This window comes from Vulpes vulpes, chromosome 1 (assembly GCF_048418805.1).
Source record: "Vulpes vulpes isolate BD-2025 chromosome 1, VulVul3, whole genome shotgun sequence".
Classification (NCBI taxonomy): Eukaryota; Metazoa; Chordata; class Mammalia; order Carnivora; family Canidae; genus Vulpes; species Vulpes vulpes.
In genome coordinates, this window is record NC_132780.1 from 17,753,263 (window position 1) to 17,773,137 (window position 19,875).

Genomic DNA, 19,875 nt, shown 5'->3' on the forward strand with positions numbered 1-19,875 from the left:
CCACACCAGTGAGAATTTGTGGGTCAGATTGTCATGGGAAAGGTCACAGCTTTTCTTCAGCACGGACATTTGTGTAACACACTGAGCACAAACCATTGGGCATCTTCTAATGCAGGACCAAGAGTCTAAGGGACTGTTCTACACTCCAGTGTCTGGGTGGCAAGGCTGTCCCATGCTGGCCCTTCTCAGAAGCAGTTTCCTGTTGCCCTCCAGTTCTGTTTGATCCTCCTGTCTAGAGCATTTTGTGTGGACCTGGTCAGCTACTTGGGTTTCCAGTAGGACCAGAGCCACATATTCCCGGTATGTGCTGTGCCACACCTGTCACAAAAATGCAGAGAGCTTTCGGATGATCTGCTCCCAGGGTGATACAAAAGCTTTTCACCTCATTCTTCAGAGATGAATGCCAGAACTTCTTCTTGCAGTTCATAGTGTTATTTTCCTTCTCTTTTCATGAAAGAAACATTTTAAATAATAAATGTTTTTTTTTTTGTTGAAAAATATTAAAGGAGTCTGTGGAAGGAGCCTCGATGTCCATCAAAAGATGAGTGGATAAAGATGTGAGATATATATATATATCTCACAGTGGAATATATATATATATATATATATATATATATATATATATATATATATATCACAGTGGAATATTACTCAGCCACTAGGAACGACAAATACCCACCATTTGCTTCCACGTGGATGGAACTGGAGGGTATTATGCTGAGTGAAATAAGTCAATCTGAGAAGGACAAACATTATATGGTCTCATTCATTCGGGAAATATAAAAAATAGTGAAAGGGAATAAAGGGAAAGGAGAAAAAGTGAGTGGGAAATATCAGAAAGGGAGACAGAATATGAGAGACTCCTAACTCTGGGAAACGAACAAGGGGTAGTAGAAGGGGAAGTGGGCGGGCGGTTGGGGTGACTGGGTGACGGGCACTGAGGGGGGCACTTGATGGGATGAGCACTAGGTGTTATGCTATATGTTGGCAAATTGAACTCCAATAAGAAAAATTTTAAAAATAAATAAAAATAAAAAAATAAAATAGAAAAAAAAAGCCTGCCCACCGACGGCGCCCCCAGAGCCCTTGGTTATCTTAAGTGCTTTGACCGCAGGGGCGTGCAGGACAGCGCAGCATCAGGCACATCTCGCGCCGAGCGCTGCGTGCCAGGAGGGCGGCCAGTGCAAGAGCTGTGACCTGGGAGCCCAGAACCCACACTCCCAGCCCCAGCTCTGCCCCCAGAACTCACTACGATGGGCCTGAGACACTGTGGCGGGCACACTGGTGGTTGCCTGAGGACACGCATCCTGCACCTGTCAGGCAGAGGCCCCGGACCCCACCCCCGCCTCCCTCCTTCTTTCCCAGGGGTAAGCGTGGGCTGCGAGTGTACCCCCTGCCCAGCCCTGTCCCCATCCCACATTATCAAGAACCCTCTTCCCTCAGTCTGGGAAATTGAGACCCTGGTGTGACCCTGCAGAGACCAGAAACCTCCAGGGGACTCGAAGTCCCCACTCTGTCAGGAGAGTGATACAAAAGCACGCCTTTGGGGAATGCCAACTCTTGGAGCAGAACAAGGGTGTTGTCACCATCTGCGACCCCAGAGCTCCAGGCTGGGGTGGTGAAGGTTCTAGCACATGGCGGACTATGGGTGGGAGGAATTTGAGTGTGCTGAGGGGACCTTGGCGGCCCGTGTTGCCAGCAAGACAGTCCTCGGTGGCCCACTGTAGGCTGAGTCCCCGGGGTGGCGCGGCTGGAGTCAGGGGAGGGGGTGTCACACAACCTCCCAGAGCCTCAGTTTCACCATAAATAGGCCTCCAGGAGCACAGGCTGGTTTTCAGGATACAGCCAGGTAAAGGTGTGGGGAACCAGGGGTGATGCTCAGCAAACACAGACCACAGACATCCCGACATCTGGGAAATAGATAAGGCAGATGAGGCAGCACCGAGCATGCAGAAACCAGGGCCTGTGCTCCTCGCCCTGTTGTGATCCCCCTGCAGCCCAGCTGGTCCCCTACCCTGCCCACTTGCAGCCTCCAAGGGGCCTTGACCAATGTCTACAGCATGTGGCAGTAGCTTGTGAGGACAGTGATGTGGCCCCGGGCCCAGCTCCCCTCGGCGGCCTTGCTCATCACCTCTCTGCTCTGGAACATTCCATTTCCCAGAATGCTCTCTTTACAACCCACACCCCAAAGTTTTGCGGGATCTGCTGCTTTGGTGGCCACCCCAGACACAGCTGAGGCTGCCACACGGCCTGTGTCACCAGGGTCCTCCCCATGACGCCAGCAAAGACCCAGACCAATAGGAAGAGAAATGCAGGGCGCAGTGGGAAACAGTGCCCATTTTATCAACCATCGGGGCTGAGCCTCGAGCTGCGCCAGGCCTACAGGGCGCCGGGGGTGGACGGCACACACCAGGTACTGGTAAGTAGGGGTCGAAAGCAGCCACTGTTAGGGGATTGGAATTCTGAGCTCCAGCTGGGGAGCTGGGGTCACAATTATTCATGTGGGTCCCAAGGCCAGCAGGTGTAACCACATTGAAGCATCCAGTCCAGGGGCAGGGAAGGTATGGGGGATTAGAGGAAACATCTCAGAACACAAAGCGACGAAGTCGTTAGGACGGTGAATGTGCTTGGGATGCTGTGGGAAAGGCCAGGTGGTGGGTTCAGGACTGGCCCCTCTCAGTGGGAGGAGAGTGAACAGGTGTAGGGCTACGGTCCAGGAATTCGGTGAGAAGAGGTCAGAGGGGGTCAGCTGTCCAGGGCCTTTGCTACTGCCACAGGTTCACCCTACCAGGGCTGGGGGAGGGGCCGGGGTTCAAGGCCAGCATAGGGAGTGCTTGAATGGTGCCCAGGACACAGTCACATGCTGTGCCATGTCCCTGAAGGTCATATGTTGACACCTGACCCCCAGACCTCAGAATATGATTGTACCTGGAAATGGGGCCTTTACAGAGGTGATTAAGGTAATATGAAGCCACCTGGGAGGCCCTGATCCCATGTTATGGGGGTCCTTATATGGAGAGGGGATCAGGACACAGACGCACATGGAGGGCCGACCCCGTGAGGACCTAGGGAGATCACAGCCGTCCACACACATGAAGAGAGGCCTCAGGAGGACCCTGCCTGCCCATGCCTAGACCTTGGGCTTCGGCCTCCAGGATGGGGGAAGGATGAACGCTTAAGCCCCTCTGGCTGTGGCACTTTGCCGCTGGCAGCCTGAGCGAACACACACACACAGTGAGTACAGCATCACATCAGCTCCTGCATGACACATTCCCATTTCACAGACACGGAAATGGGTGTACACATGTGTGTGGCACCTGGCCACGGTGGGCAGGGTGACGTCCCAGAGTCTCTGCTGGCCCACAGGGCTCTGCCTCTCTAGGCCCGCAGGGTGTGCTGGTGCTTCTCAGAACCACAACAGGACGAAGAAGCCGGGACCCCTCCCTCCCAAAGGAAGTAGATGGGGATTGATACTGCTTTTGAACTTTTATTCTGGCAGCACAGGAAGTGGTTTCAGGAAGGACACAGTCCCTGCTCACCTGAGAATGGTGAGGTGTCCAGGAGGATGCTCCCATCCTCTTCTGCAGAGGGCAGGGGAGACGCACAGCTTGGACCTTCCCACAAGGGTTACGGAGACCAGACGGGGGCGGGGTGGCAGTGCGTCTCTGGTGATGGTGGTAGCGGTTGGGTGTGTGTGGGGCCACAGCCAGAGGGCCTGGGATAGGGCAGGGGAGAAACCTTCACTCCTCGCACCATCGCTTATCAGCCAAGGGGTGGCCTTGGGCCCAAAGGCAAGTGATGGGGTCACAAACATCCAGCTTCTAATTTACAGAACAGGGAGCTATCACAGGAGCCAGGGGAGGATTCTTGTCCAACTCAGGGATAACTAAGGAATTGATTTCACAAGAATGCTCCTCATCTGTGATGCTTTAGATCTCTGGGATGCCGTGAGCTCAGAGGTCAACTTCTGGGGCAATGCTTAGACCTTTTCTTGCCTCAACACAGGACAGGCAACTTTCCCATCTGCCCTTGAATGCAGGTGAGCGTGACACTGAATGCAGGTGAATATGAACACAAGACTATATTTCTCTCTTATTCTGATTGAAAGTAGGTTCCTCTCACACTTCCGCACCCGCCCGTTCCTGGTGGGTGAGGACTCTCAGGGTCCTTGGTCACCCCAACCAGACCCCACTCCGTGCTGGTCGTGGTGGACTTCTCATACCTGTGAGCATCATTTCCAGCATGTGAACTCAATCAGTGTGATTGAGTGAATGAATGAAGAATGGAAGTCCACTAGGAAACATGAAGGTAGGGCTTCTTGCTAACATGGAGGGAGGGCCTGGTGTGGGGTCCCTGGGTCAGGGCAGGTGCTGGGACCTGGGCTCAGGGTGGCCCCCATCAATGGCAGGGGTTGCTAGGACAGACCTGGAGAGGACAGACTGGCAGGACCCACTACCCGTGTGTGTCCATGGCTGGGGTCAGGGTGCAAAGAACTTTTACTTAAAAGAGGCCCCGAGAGACCCAGGCCCGTGCACAATGACAGGAAACGCCCCTGGGCAGAGGCCTGGGGGGAAGAGGCCTGTCTGTACGAGTTACCCACAGTGTGCAGCCTCGGCGCTGGGCCTGGGGCTGTAAACTCAAATGTGACTGGTCTTGCTCGCCGCCTAGAGATGGGCCACCTGTGGGGGCAGACCCACCTCTGCTATGGGGCTGTGGAACTGCCTGGGCCAGGCCTTAGCCGGTGGGTGGCTGCGACCAGAGACCACTTGCTGAGCCAATGGTCCTGTGTGGAGGACGGCACGTGGGTGACCCCTCGTGTTCTGTGGACAAAGGTTTGCACCCAGGTACCTGGCTCTGTCAGCGAAATCTTACAATTAGCCCTAGACTAGGCCAGGTAGAGAAAACCTCAAGGGTTGTCTGAAGTATGACACGGTCTCCCCAGTCTCCCAGCCTGCTCTGTGGCCCAGGACCCTCTGACATTGACCTGCATCGCACCTTTTCCATGAGCCCCTCTGTACTGGCCTTGTGCCCAAGCTGGAGAAGGCGGCAGACTGTCACGCTGATGCAGGAAGGACAGCCATGTGCATGTGGTGATAAGCACTGTGTCCAGGGAGGGACACAGGGCCCAGAGCAGAGGAGCCTGCCCTGGAAAGTGGGAGGTGGGGGCCTCGGCACTAATGAAGGAGGAGAAGATGATCCAGGCTGGAGGAATGGCCCAGGTAAAGGCCCGGTGGCAGGAGGAAGCCAGAGCCAAGGGGAGGCTCCCCTCAGTTTCTGTGAGCAGCATCTGGGGTCGGAAGAGCAATCTTCCCCTGGTGAAACCTACCAGGTGTGGCCTGTGCTGATGGTCCCCTCCATACGTCCTCACTCCAGAGACATGAAGGTTTCCCTGGATGGGAGGTGAAATACCTCACTGAGGTTTGATTTGGCCAGTGGGAGAGCTCTAGCCCAGCAGCATCTCCAGGGCCTGCGCTGGACCCCAGGACCACAGGTGGTCGCCCCCAGATCCTGCCCTCTTCCAGGTCAGTACAACAAGGGCCCCCAAAGATGTCCACATCCTAATCCCTGGGACCCATTGACTGTGTGACCTTACAGGGCAGGTGTGATTGAGCAAAGGGTGTGAGGTGGCCGGTGATCCTGGATTACCCAGGTGGGCTCACTGTGACCACAGAGTCCTTTGGAGAAGACAGGTGGGAGGGTCAGAGTCAGAGAGGGAGAAGTTACGAGGGAAGTGAGGGCTGGGGCCACAGGCCAGGGAGTGGAGGCACCTCTAGAAGGTGAAGACCAGGAATGGACGCCTCCCTGGAGCCTCCAGAAAGAAGGTAGCCCTGCCAAAGCCTTGATTTTAGTCCCTTGAGACCCATTCTGGGCTCCTGACCTCCAAGCTAACACCTGTGTGCTGTTTTAAGCCACTACGTGTGTGGTCGTCTGTCACAGCAGCCATAGGGAAGTCATACGCTGGCACAGCTGGCTTTACAAAAGCCAAGAGGAGAGCCAGTTGCAGGCAACACAGCTGAGGGCCTTCGCAGACCAGCTCCTCCCCTTGGTTGTTAGCAAACACCAGGTGAATCAATAGGCTCCCTTTGTGCTTGAAAACATTCCCACAGGCACAAGGCAGCACACAGCCTCCCACCCAGAAAGGGGCCAGGTGCTCACACAGCCACCAGCACATCCTTTCTGAGTGCCCCCTAGTTTTCACAGAACCGTGGCCTCCAGAACACTCAACCACATCCACTGTCCAACTGGAGCACCTGCTGAGAGAAGAGGGAGCCTGAGTTCTGCCAAGACCAAGGACATCTCCTGGGTGGCGGTGTGGTGGGGCATGACCCAAAGCCCCTCTGTCTGCTTCCACCATCTTTGTAGGGATGGGAGGCCACAGGGCCTGCACTCTCTTGGAGGGCCTGGGGATGGTCTCCTGTACCCCTTGTCACAGAGTTCACCATGTCCAGGGGACCCTCAGAGCTCCGGCCCTTGCAGCCATCAACATGCACCTGTCCTGCAGGAGTCTGTCTCGGTAATGTAACTGGGGACAGAACATGCTCCACTGGAGGTAAGAGAGGCTGGGATTAAGGATCAACAGGCTCCTAATGTTCATTTCCCACAGAGGAGTCATCCATGGGGACCTGGTGGGGAAAATCAATTCTTCTTTGGAGGGTGTGGGAAGAAAAGCTTTTGTGGTCACTGAAATAAAACCACAAACAGGATTGGTTATCCCGCTAAACTGAGAAAGGCCCGTTGTCTTCCCCAGAGAGGTCAGCTTTCTACCTGAAGAGCATATCCTACATTACTTAGAGTTGTTTGCTTTATTTTTATTTTCATTTCTCACGTCTAACCGGTACTATATGCAGTGTATTTTTTACACTAATTAAGAACAGATATGAGGATTGGTGCCCGGAGCCACACTCATTGTATAAAGGCGGGTTCATGGAAGGAATCTGCCTCGATGTCCACTCTCCCATCTCTTGGCTGTGTGACTCTGGGAAGCCACTCGACCTCTCTGGGCTTCTGTTTAACCTCCAGTACAGAGAAGGTCCTAAAACCATCTGTCAGGCTAAGGCAGGCATGTCTTGTCTTTCCCAGATGCCCACAAAGATCCGCCCTGCCTCTCCCTGGGAGCTGCCAGTCAGGGAGTAGGGAGTACGGAGAGCTCCCTGGCCAGGCCTGGCCTCACCTCCCAGCCGAGGGACGGGAGTGGGGAGGGCTCAGCCTAAGCAAGAGCAGATGGAGACAGGATGTGGGGTCAAGAGTGGCCCGTGCCTGCTTTGTGAGATGTCCAGAGAGCTCCCACAGAACATAACGGAGACACCACCGGCGGGGTGTGATCGGAACCGGCCTGGGGGAGAGGCCAGCGGGGAGCAGCACCTACATCCCCCAGTGCCGTCATCAGCATCCCATCCCTCCAAGCCCCTTAACTCCATTAGCACCGATTGAGTGCGTGAAGCCCAAGTCTGGCCCCAGATCCAATTAGCTTAGGAACATATGTCTGAACATGATGATGAGCATTGGATGAGACCATGTCTCAGTATATATAGGAATTTGCTTTGGTCTGAGGGGCAGGGTGGTTGGAGGCTTGGTTGTCTCCCTAAGTTCCTGGGTAGTTGGGCAGGCGGGTGGGGGGCGGCCCCCAGAGACGCTAGTCACACTGGGCACCAGCCTGGTGTCAGATGCAGCGTGGTTCCCTGAAAAGGCTTCGCTTACACCTGCCACTGTGTATTCTGTACAGGACTCTTGTGGATCTTCAGAGGCAGCTGGGAGGCTTTGGAAAGATGTGGAGCCCTGGCCCTATCCCCAGACAAGCTGACTGCGTGGGTCTGAGTTGCATGAGTGGGGTCTGCATATTGAATGAGCAGGAGATGCCCCAGGAACCATTTACAGAGCTGCTCACAGGAGAGCTTACTCTTCCTATCCTCAACGGCAGTCCTGTGAGGGTCAAGGTGCTGCCATATTGATGGAGGGACACTGAACACCGAGAAATGACCTGGTGCTGGGTGTGAAACCAAGTGGCTGGCTGATGGGGATAGAGCAGGAGATTTGGGGTGGGTTCAGATACTGCCCGGTCCTATAGGAGGGATGTGTGGGAGCTGTAGAGTCTCCATGGAGGAGGGGATCCCCAGGTGGGCTCCAGGTGGCCTGAAGGTCAGCAGAGAGGTGGAGGTTGGAGGGTTGGAGGATGAGCCCCCTGAGCCCTACTGCCATAACCCCAAGGGGCAGCATCAAAGCCTGAGGCTTGAGCTGGGTGTTGCAGAGGTTGTATTGCATTTTGTTATGGGAGGCATGGCAAATGCCACCTCACAGCCCCTTCACACTGGAACTGCCCAGGCCACAGCCAGCCCTTCCCAGCTTGGAAAAACGCAGCACGCTTTGTAGTCTGGCAGCCCGACTGACCCACGAGTGGGCACCTGATTCAGAGGAAGGTCATCCATTGGCTGGTCAGGGGCCAGTGCCAGGATATGATACAAAGGGCATTGCCTCATAGGCAGAGATGATTGGTAGAGCCAAATGGAATGGCTGCTTCTAGAATCAGAGAATTAGGAGCCAGTCATAATAGAACAATTAGCAGAGAGGAGCTGGCACAGCCTTCGGGAGGGACAGAGACAGTAGCCAGTCTGTAGGGCTGCCCTGAGTCCTCATAGCTCTGATTCCCAGGCCACAGTCCCCAACCCCAACTGCCATTTTTAAAAAATTGGCCAGAATTTGTCCTTGTTTTTTGTTCTAATACGTGCAGGCTTGTATCCATCCCTCTTTCCCTCCATCCATTAACCTGCCCATCCATCAATCCCTCTCTCTCTCCATCCATCATGAATGGATCCATTCATCCATTCATGCTTCCCTCCCTCCTTTCCTCCCTCCGTCCATCCCTCCATCCATTTACCTATCAATCCCTCTCTCCATTATGCTGAGTGAGAAATAAGTCAATCGGAGAAGGACAAACATTATATGGTCTCATTCATTTGGGGAATATAAAAAATAGTGAAAGGGAATAAAGGGGAAAGGAGAAAAAAAATGAGTGGGAAATATCAGAGAGGGAGACAGAACATGAGAGACTCCTAACTCTGGGAAACAAACAAGGGGTGGTGGAAAGGGAGGTGGGCGGGGGGATAGGGTGACTGGGTGATGGGCACTGATGGGGGCACTTGACGGTATGAGCACTGAGTGTTATATTATATATTGGCAAATCCAACTCGAATAAAAAATATACAAAAAAAGTTCTCTAAACTTTATTCAAGTTCCTATTGGCTATAGAAATAGTCTTCAGAAATAAGTGCAAACTCATGATTAACAAAAATGTAAATATGCCAGCAATCTAAATAAAAATGACAAGGTGCAAACCTAAAAGAAATTGATATCCAGTTTATTTCAAGAAGCATAGCTCACTAGTATTTTTTTATATTACAGATTAAATGTACTAACTTTGTTACTAGCCCAGCCATGTTCTGAGCCCAGCCATGTTCTGAGCCCTGCCCCTCAGACCAAACAATCCCCACTTTTCCCCTAATTAGTGAATACATTGGGAGAAAGTACTTCTCCTTTATGTATCTCAGCTGTCCTCACCTTTATAAAGAATGCAAAGGTCACTGCTTAGCGTATTTGTGAGAGACAGAAGTTACAACATGGGTAGTCATTATACCAGTGAGTCACACGTTGCAAGTGTTTGGTAAAGGCTGTGTATGCAACTTTTGCAACGCCCTAAATGACAGAAGGACTTTAAGTATTATTTCAAAGTAGGAAGTGTTGGTAAGTGGAGAATATCAGACTTCAGTTGACATGATTTGTGTGGCTCTTTCTCATATTCCCATGCAGGATCCTCTAACCCAGAAGATAAATGTCAATCACTGAGAACTGACAGAATGACCAACAGGGATCTCACAGTAGGAGTGATCTTCTTCTTTTTTTTTTTTAACTCATTAAGTTTTTTTATTGCAGAAAAATACAAAATTTTGCTATTTAGCCATTTTTTAAGTATATGAGTTGCAATAAGTATATTCACATTGTTGTGCAACCATCACCACTATCCATTTCCAGAACTTTTCATCCCAAACAAACTATCCACGAAACAGTAACTCCATTCTTCCCTGCCCTTGGTAACCTCTGTTTTCTGCCTATGAATTTGCTTATTCTACATATTTCTTTTTTTTTTCTTCTTAATGCAGACTGTGGTTGGAATCGGGGAACTTCTCTCTTTTTTACCATTATTTCTTCATTTCACTCGGTTTAGGGTAAGGTCCACAGGTTTGATTGTCAAGAATCTGATTGTAGCCAACATTCTGGTCCTGTTCTCTTTTGGAATACACAATACAATGACATCTTTTGGGTGGCATCACATCACAATGATTTTGTTTTGTAAAGATTTTTGTTTATTTATTCATTAGGGACAGACACAGAGAGAGAGAGGCAGAGACATAAGCAGAGGGAGAAGCAGGCTCCATGCAGGGAGCCCAACGTGGGACTTCATCCCTGGTCTCCAGGATCACGCCCTGGGCTGAAGGTGGTGCTCAAACGCTGAGCCACCTGGGCTGCCCTTCAATGATTTTGGATATAAGTTTTCCCCCTATGGTCATGGGATAGGGAGAGGAGTGTCCATTGGCACCACCTGTCTCTTGAGTGTCTTCCAGGCCATCACCATTAGCCCCAGGAACTTCAGGTGGACAGCACTTAAAGGTAAAGCCCTCAAGTGCATTGTCCCTTCCATTGCCCTGTGCTGGGTCTTGCAGATACTGGTAAATATCATGTATCTCTTGTTTATGTCTAGCACTTTGAACAACAAAAATCACAAGTAGAAAAAGTTATAGATACTGTTCTTCTGTTCATCTTGAGAAACCCAATGACTCATTGTATGTAGCATTGTTGTCATTCCCTGATGTGCTATTTCTGGGGCTCATGCTCTCAGCCAGCAGTTTCATGTTCTTCATGTACAGGCACAAGTATAGGCATAAGCAGAGGGTCCAGCATATTCTTAGGACCAATGTCTCTTCCACATCATCACCTGAGTCTACTAGCCACCAAAACTGTCCTTCTCTTGGTGAGCACCTTTGTCTACTTTAGCACCCTCTCCTGTATCTTCATATTGTTTTGGGCCTTTTTGATAATCTCAGCTGGTATGTATTGAACACCAGTTTAGTGATCAGTCTGTGTTTCCCAACTGTCAGCCCCTTTCTGCTCATGAGTCACAACCCCAGGATATCCCTGGTCTGCTTTTCTGGGTAAGGAATATAAAATGTCCTCATCTTATGAGGAATATGTAAATTGTTTGAATTTCCATAATATTCCTAATGTTGGTAATTCACTTATCCCCTCAGGGTCCCAAGTACAATGATGAGTGCCAAACAGAAAATCTTGAGCATCTCCTTCAATGTTAACAATAAGTGTATCTGTGTGGCTCAGTGGTTGAGCATCTGCCTTTGGCTCAGGTCATGATCCCAGGGTCCTGGGATCGAGTACCACATCAGGCTTCCCACAGGGAGCCTGCTTCTCCCTCTACCTATGTCTCTGCCTCTCTCTGTGTGTCTCTCATGAATGAATAAATAAAATCTTTTATTTTTTTTAATTTATGATAGGCACACAGTGAGAGAGAGAGAGAGAGAGGGGCAGAGACATAGGCAGAGGGAGAAGCAGGCTCCACACACCGGGAGCCCGACGTGGGACTTGATCCCGAATCTCCAGGATCGCGCCCTGGGCCAAAGGCAGGCGCAAAACCGCTGCGCCACCCAGGGATCCCAAATAAAATCTTTTAAAAAGCAAAGTTACCAGTAAGTTATAAGAGTGATTGTAATGTTACATTATATAATCACCTTGTAAATACTCATGTGATTGAAATTTTGCTGATGGTCAGTGGAGGAGTGCAGAAATTATTCAAATATAAACACCAGGTCCTGAAACAATCTGGAAATTAGAGAAGTCTGAGTGTGTGAAGTAAATTTGTCTCACTAAATTTCCCAGTAGTGAAGTAGGCATGGAATTATAGGAAAAGAATCATGTAAAAGTATCAGCATGGGGCAGGTCATCACCGTAATTGAAGGTAATTATGCTGGAGGGGAAATTCACTGAGTGAACACAGGTTTGGGGAGACAGTCCAGTTTTTCCTTTTCATTCTAGAGGGGTGGTAGTCACTCTTGTGAAGTATGATGTCATAGGAGCTTGGAAGATGAGCATGCATTAAACATCTTCAGTTAGACATGAATAGATTGAACTGGAATGGGTAGTGGAGAGCACAGAATTACATTTTAGCTGATTACATCAGGTGTTAATAACAATATTTAAGGACATGAATTCCACAGAATTGGCATCTATAGAAGGGAGATTTTTACTCCTTCGTGATTTCAGCCTGCTGGCAAGAAAGAGGTTTGGTGGTGAACACCCGTGTCTCCGAAGTGATGACATTAGTTTATGGTGGAGACTTCCACTGAATGTGGAGATATGAGAGCCATTTGAAAGGCAGAGACAGAAATCCGTTCTGTTTGTGTAGAGTTTGTGGTTCTTTGATTTTCAATTTTCCTCAATTTCAGGAGAGATTTTTAGTAATTTTTTATTTATTTGAGAGAGAGAAAGAGGAGAGAGGGAGAGAGCACCTGTGTGATTATGGAGGGGAAAAAAAGAGAGAGGAAGAGAAAGAAATGACCTGATGTAGACTCTGCACTGAGTGTGAAACCTGAGCACCAGGCTCCATCATACAACCTCCAGTTAATGACTTGAACTGAAGCCAAGAGTCAGACACCCAATGGACTGAACCACCCAGGCTCCCCTAGGAGATATATATATATATATATATATATATATATATCAGGTGAAATGATAATTGCAGTTGTGAGGGGAGGAGAGCTCCCAGAGTCATAAACATACACCTCAAGGCCCAGCTGCCCCTCTTGCATGCATACTGCCGGCTCTACCTGTCACACCAAGCCCAACATGTGGGCAGCAGGACCAAGTTACTGGATTTTCTCTAGGTTCATCTGAGAGGTCGAATCTGTAAAGGAAGAAGTGATATCAGGAATCCAGGTAAGCTTCGAGTGAAGTAAGTCAATAGGAAAAGGACAATCATTATATGGTTTCACTCATATGGGGAATATAAAAAGTAGTGAAAGGGATTATAGGGAAAGGAGAGAAAATTAGTGGGAAAAATCAGCGAGGGTGACAAACCATAAGATACTTCTAACTCTTGCAAACGAACAAGGAGTAGTGGAAGGGGAGGTGGGTGAGGGCATGAGGTGACTAGGTGATGGACATTGAGGGGAGCACTTGATGGGATGAGCACTGGGTGTTATACTATATGTTGGCAAATCGAACTCCAATAAAAAATATACATATTAAAAATAATTTAAAAAATAAAGTCTCTAAAAAAAAAAAAGGAATCCAGGTAAGGGAACATATTAGACAAGGGCCTATTTCTATGTGCCAAAGCAGGCATGCAGGTGGAATACATCCTTTGGCGGGAGCAGAGCTAGGAGAGAGAGATGGAAGTCCTAGCCCTAGAGCTATCCCTGATGGCTTCTAAGGCAATATAGTATAATCCTCACTGACAGTAATTGCTGTGTTTTCAAGAAAATGAGTCATATACACTGACTTTTAAAGTTTTTGTTTGGGCAGCCCCTGTGGCGCAGCGGTTTAGTGCGGCCTGCAGCCTGGGGTGTGATCCTGGAGGCCCGGGATCGAGACCCATGTCGGGCTCCCTGCGTGGAGCCTTCTTCTCCCTCTGCCTGTGTCTCTGCCTCTCTCTCTGTGTCTCTGTGAATAAATAAATAAAAATCTTTAAAAAATAAAGTTTTTATTTGATTCTTGTTATTAACATACAGTGTAATGTTATTTTCAGTTGTATAATACAGGAATTCAACACTTTCTGCAAAGAAATCTGTTCACTCATTTGCTTAAGTACTATAGTTCAGGAAACAGGCTGCTGTTCAGACTCTGATCCAGCAGAAATCGACATCATTTTAAGATCTCTACATGTGCACACAGAACACCTCCATGCTTGTAATAAATGTTAGATGATTGTATAGAAATCATCTGATCCTATGCAGAAACAGTGTGTTTGGTCCCAGTTGCTCAAGCAGGTCTACGAAGTGCTTAAGAGGTTAAATAATTGCGTCTCAGTTGGTTATGGAGAGACTCTTCCAATTAAAGGAGGGAAGCAGCATTTAAGAAAAATATAACTTAATAAGTACCACCCGTGATTTTTATCCTCAAATATATATTGTGATGTATGTGCTAGTATTAAATATTATCATAGCAATCCAAAATTATGTCACTTCTGAAGATAGAAGTTTTTTTTAGTCTTAGAGTTCAATATCTTTCACAAATCTTGCTTTACCACTACTAATTTTATTTAATCAGGTATTAATAAGTAGATACAAATGTGATCTGAATGTAGTCATAATTTAGTTGTCACCTTAAACAATTTAATCAAGCAGCAGTGATTCTTGTCCTGAGTTTGTATGACTTGCACATTTATTCCTGGAATAAAAGCCAAAGATTATTTCTGTTACCATTTTAATATTGAGCCATTCTTGTATTCATTTATCCAGCTTGTCATGGCTCAGGTTCCTGAAGCTTTGTAGTACTGCAATCAGTGCATCTACAGTTTATTAAGGCTCTAAAGCTTTAGTTAAGTTCCTATTAGCTATAGAAACAGTCTTCAGAAATAAGTGAAACCTCATCATTAACAAAAATGTAAATATGCCAGCAATCTAAATTAAAATGACAAGGTGCACACCTAAAAGTGAATTTGTATCTGGTTTATTTCAAGAACCACAATGCACTAGTACTTTTGTATATTATGGTTTAAATGCACTACCTTTGTTACCAGCCTGGCCAGGTTCCAAGCCTCACTCTGCCCTTAATTAGTGAAAGAATTCGGACAAAGCACTTCACTTCTGTATATCTGAGTTGTCCTCTCATTTAACTGAGTACAATAGTCACTGACTCATGTATTAGTGAGAAGCAGGAAGTTTCTGTGTAAGTGACCATTCTCATGAATGGCACATGAGAAAATGCTCCGCATCACTTGCCATCAGGGAAATACAAATCAAAACCACAATGAGATACCACCTCACACCAGTGAGAATGGGGAAAATTAACAAGGCAGGAAACCACAAATGTTGGAGAGGATGCGGAGATCGGGGAACCCTCTTGCACTGTTGGTGGGAATGTGAACTGGTGCAGCCACTCTGGAAAACTGTGTGGAGGTTCCTCAAAGAATTAAAAATTGATCTGCCTTACGACCCAGCAATTGCACTGCTGGGGTTTTACCCCAAAGATACAGATGCAATGAACCTCCGGGACACCTGCACCCCGATGTTTCTAGCAGCAATGGCCACAATAGCTAAACTGTGGAAGGAGCCTCGGTGTCCATCGAAAGATGAATGGATAAAGAAGATGTGGTTTATGTATACAATGGAATATTGCTCAGCCATTAGAAACGACAAATACCCACCATTTGCTTCAATGTGGATGGAACTGGAGGGTATTATGCTGAGTGAAGTAAGTCAATCGGAGAAGGACAAACAGTATATGTTCTCATTCATTTGGGGAATATAAAATAGTGAAAGGGAATAAAGGGGAAAGGAGAGAAAATGAGTGGGAAATATCAGAGAGAGAGACAGAACATGAGAGACTCCTAACTCTGGAAAATGAACAAGGGGTGGTGGAAAGGGAGGTGGGTGGGGGGGTTGGGGGTGACTGGGTGATGGGCACTGAGGGGGCACTTGATAGGATGAACACTGGGTGTTATGCTGTATGTTGACAAATTGAACTCCAATTTTAAAAATGAATAAAAATTAAAAAAAATCACAGCCACAAAAAAAAAAAGAAAAAGAAAATAGATTGAGAGATAAAAAGTTTCGAGGAAAAACAGAAACTAAAAGAATTTGTGGTCACCAAGCCAGCACTACAATAAATATTAAACGTGTAAATTGCCCTGGGTAACATTGACATTTTCACAATATTAATTCTGCCAATCCATGAGCATGGAATATTTTTCCATCTCTTTGTGTCTTCCTCCATTTCTTTCAGAAGTGTTCTATAGTTTTTAGGGTATAGATCCTTTACCTCTTTGGTTAGGTTTATTCCTAGGTATCTTATGCTTCTGGGTGCAATTGTAAATGGGATTGACTCCTTAATTTCTCTTTCTTCAGTCTCATTGTTAGTGTATAGAAATGCCACTGACTTCTGGGCATTGATTTTGTATCCTGCCATGCTACCAAATTGCTGTATGAGTTCTAGCAATCTTGGGGTGGAGTCTTTTGGGTTTTCTATGTAGAGTATCATGTCATCGGCGAAGAGGGAGAGTTTGACTTCTTCTTTGCCAATTTGAATGCCTTTAATGTCTTTTTGTTGTCTGATTGCTGAGGCGAGGACTTCCAGAACTATGTTGAATAGCAGTGGTGAGAGTGGACATCCTTGTCTTGTTCCTGATCTTAGGGGAAAGGCTCCCAGTGCTTCCCCATTGAGAATGATATTTGCTGTGGGCTTTTTGTAGATGGCTTTTAAGATGTCGAGGAAAGTTCCCTCTATCCCAACACTCTGAAGAGTTTTGATCAGGAATGGATGCTGTATTTTGTCAAATGCTTTCTCTGCATCTAATGAGGGGATCATATGGTTCTTGGTTTTTCTCTTGCTGCTATGATGAATCACATTGATTGTTTTACGAGTGTTGAACCAGCCTTGCGTCCCAGGGATAAATCCTACTTGGTCATGGTGAATAATTTTCTTAATGTGCTGTTGGATCCTATTGGCTAGTATCTTGTTGAGAATTTTTGCATCCATGTTCATCAGGGATATTGGTCTAAAATTCTTCTTTTTGGTGGGGTCTTTGTCTGGTTTCGGAATTAAGGTGATGCTGGCCTCATAGCACGAATTTGGAAGTACTCCATCTCTTTCTATCTTTCCAAACAGCTTTAGTAGAATAGGTATCATTTCTTCTTTAAACGTTTGATAGAATTCCCCTGGGAAGCCATCTGGCCCTGGACTCTTGTGTCTTGGGAGGTTTTTGATGACTGCTTCAATTTCCTCCCTGGTTATTGGCCTGTTCAGGTTTTCTATTTCTTCCTGCTCCAGTTTTGGTAGTTTGTGGCTTTCCAGGAATGCGTCCATTTCTTCTAGATTGCCTAATTTATTGGCGTATAGCTGTTCATAATATGTTTTTAAAATTGTTTGTATTTCCTTGGTGTTGGTAGTGATCTCTCCTTTCTCATTCATGATTTTATTAATTTGAGTGTTCTCTCTCTTCTTTTTAATAAGGCTGACTAATGGTTTATCTATCTTACTAATTCTTTCAAAGAACCACCTCCTGGTTCTGTTGATCTGTTCCACAGTTCTTCTGGTCTCGATTTCGTTGAGTTCTGCTCGAATCTTTATTAAATCTCTTCTTCTGCTGGGTGTAGGATCTATTTGCTGTTTTTTCTCTAGCTCCTTTAGGTGTAAGGTTAGCTTTTGTATTTGAGTTCTTTCCAGTTTTTGAAGGGATGCTTGTATTTCCCCCTTAGGAGTGCTTTTACTGCATCCCAAAGATTTTGAACGGTTGTATCTTCATTCTCATTAGTTTCCATGAATCTTTTTAATTCTTCCTTAATTTCCTGGTTGACCCTTTCATCTTTTAGCAGGATGGTCCTTAACCTCCACGTGTTTGAGGTCCTTCCAAACTTCTTGTTGTGATTTAGTTCTAATTTCAAGGCATTATGGTCTGAGAATATGCAGGGGATGATCCCAATCTTTTGGTATCGGTTCAGACCCGATTTGTGACCCAGTATGTGGTCTATTCTGGATAAAGTTCCATGTGCACTTGAGAAGAATGTGTATTCAGTTGAGTTTGGATGTAAAGTTCTGTAGATATCTGTGAAATCCATCTGGTCCAGTGTATCATTTAAAGCTCTCGTTTCGGGGGGGAGGGGCAAGATGGCGGAAGAGCAGGGTCTCCAAGTCACTTGTCCTCAACAAATTACCTAGAAAACATTCAAATCATCCTGAAAATCTACGAATTCAGCCTGAGATTTAAAGAGAGACCAGCTGGAACGCTACAGTGAGAAGAGTTCGCGCTTCTATCAAGGTAGGAAGACGGGGAAAAAGAAATAAGGAAACAAAAGGCCTCCAAGGGGGAGGGGCCCCGCGAGGAGCCGGGCTGAGGCCGGGGCGAGTGTCCCCAGGACAGGAGAGCCCCGTCCCGGAGGAGCAGGAGCTGCACCGACCTTCCCGGGCGGAAAGGCCTCCCGGGGAATTGGAGCAGGATCCCCAGAAAGGCGGGGATGCCCTCGGGCTCCCTGGGACAGTAACAGAGGAACTGCGCCCCGGAGAGTGCGCCGAGCTCCCTAAGGGCTGCAGCGCTCGGCGGGACCGGAGCAGCTCGGAGGGGCTCGGGCGGCGGCTCCGCGGAGGGGGCTGCGCGGCTCCGGGAACAGCTCAGCGGCGGCGGCTCGGGCGGAGGAAGAAGCTCCGCGGAGGGGGCGGCGCGGCTCCGGGAACAGCTCGGAGGGGCTCGGGCGGCGGCTCCGCGGAGGGGGCTGCGCGGCTCCGGGAACAGCTCGGAGGGGCTCGGGCGGAGGAAGAAGCTCCGCGGAGGGGGCGGCGCGGCTCCGGGAACAGCTCGGCAGCGGCGACTCGGGCGGAGGAAGAAGCTCAGTCCGGAGGGGGCGGCGCGACTCCGGGAACAGCTCGGAGGGGCTCGGGCGGCGGCTCCGCGGAGGGGGCTGCGGGGCGGGAGCGCGAATCCAACAGCGCAGGCCCCGGAGCACAGGGCCCCGGGACACAGCCCAGGATCCGGCCTCCCCCCGGGACAGGCAGAGGCCGGGAGGGCCCAGGACAGCGAGGACGCTCCTGCCTGGAACTGAGCAGAGCAGCGGCCCCGCCTGGGAGCCCCCAGGCCCTGCAGACGGAGAGCCCCGGAGCTACTGCGGGGGCTGACTCCAGGATCCCAGAGCTGCCCCCGCCACTGTGGCTTCCTCCCGGGGCCTCACGGGGTGAACAACCCCCACTGAGCCCTGCACCAGGCAGGGGCAGAGCAGCTCCCCCAAGTGCTAACACCTGAGAATCAGCACAGCAGACCCCTCCCCCAGAAGACCAGCTAGACCGACCAGTTCCAAGGGAAGTCAAGGGACTTAAAGAACACAGAATCAGAAGATACTCCCCCGTGTTTTTTTTTTGTTTTGTTTTGTTTTTTTTTTTTGTTTGTTTTGTGCTTTTTTTTTCTTTTCTCTCTTTCTTCTTGATTTCTGATTGCGTCCCCCACCGCCCCTTTTTTTTTCTTTTTTCTCCTTTCTTTCTTTTTCTTCTCTTTCCCCCCCCCTTTTTTTCTGCTTTCTCTTTTTTCTTTTTCTCTTTTCTTTCCTTCTCTCTCTTTTTCTCCTTTTCCCAATACAACTTGTTTTTGGCCACTCTGCACTGAGCAAAATGACTAGAAGGAAAACCTCACCTCAAAAAAAAGAATCAGAAACAGCCCACTCTCCCACAGAGTTACAAAATATGGATTACAATTCAATGTCAGAAAGCCAATTCAGAAGCACTATTATACAGCTACTGGTGGCTCTAGAAAAAACCATAAAGGACTCAAGAGACTTCATGACTGCAGAATTGAGATCCAATCAGGCAGAAATTAAAAATCAATTAAATGAGATACAATCCAAGCTAGAAGTCCTAACGACGAGGCTTGACGAGGTGGAAGAACGAGTGAGTGACATAGAAGACAAGCTGATGGCAAAGAGGGAAACTGAGGAAAAAAGAGACAGGCAATGAAAAGACCATGAGGATAGATTAAGGGAAATAAATGACAGCCTGAGGAAGAAAAACCTACGTTTAATTGGGGTTCCCGAGGGCGCCGAAAGGGACAGAGGGCCAGAATATGTATTTGAACAAATCCTAGCTGAAAACTTTCCGAATCTGGGAAGGGAAAGAGGC

The 19,875-nt window shown here is 48.4% G+C and overlaps 1 pseudogene; it reads left to right on the forward strand.

Annotated features, from left to right (window-relative positions):
* Nucleotides 1-2,272: 2,272 nt before the first annotated feature.
* On the forward strand, nucleotides 2,273-11,205 carry LOC112931484 (vomeronasal type-1 receptor 4-like; annotated as a pseudogene).
* The last annotated feature ends 8,670 nt before the right edge of the window (nucleotides 11,206-19,875 follow it).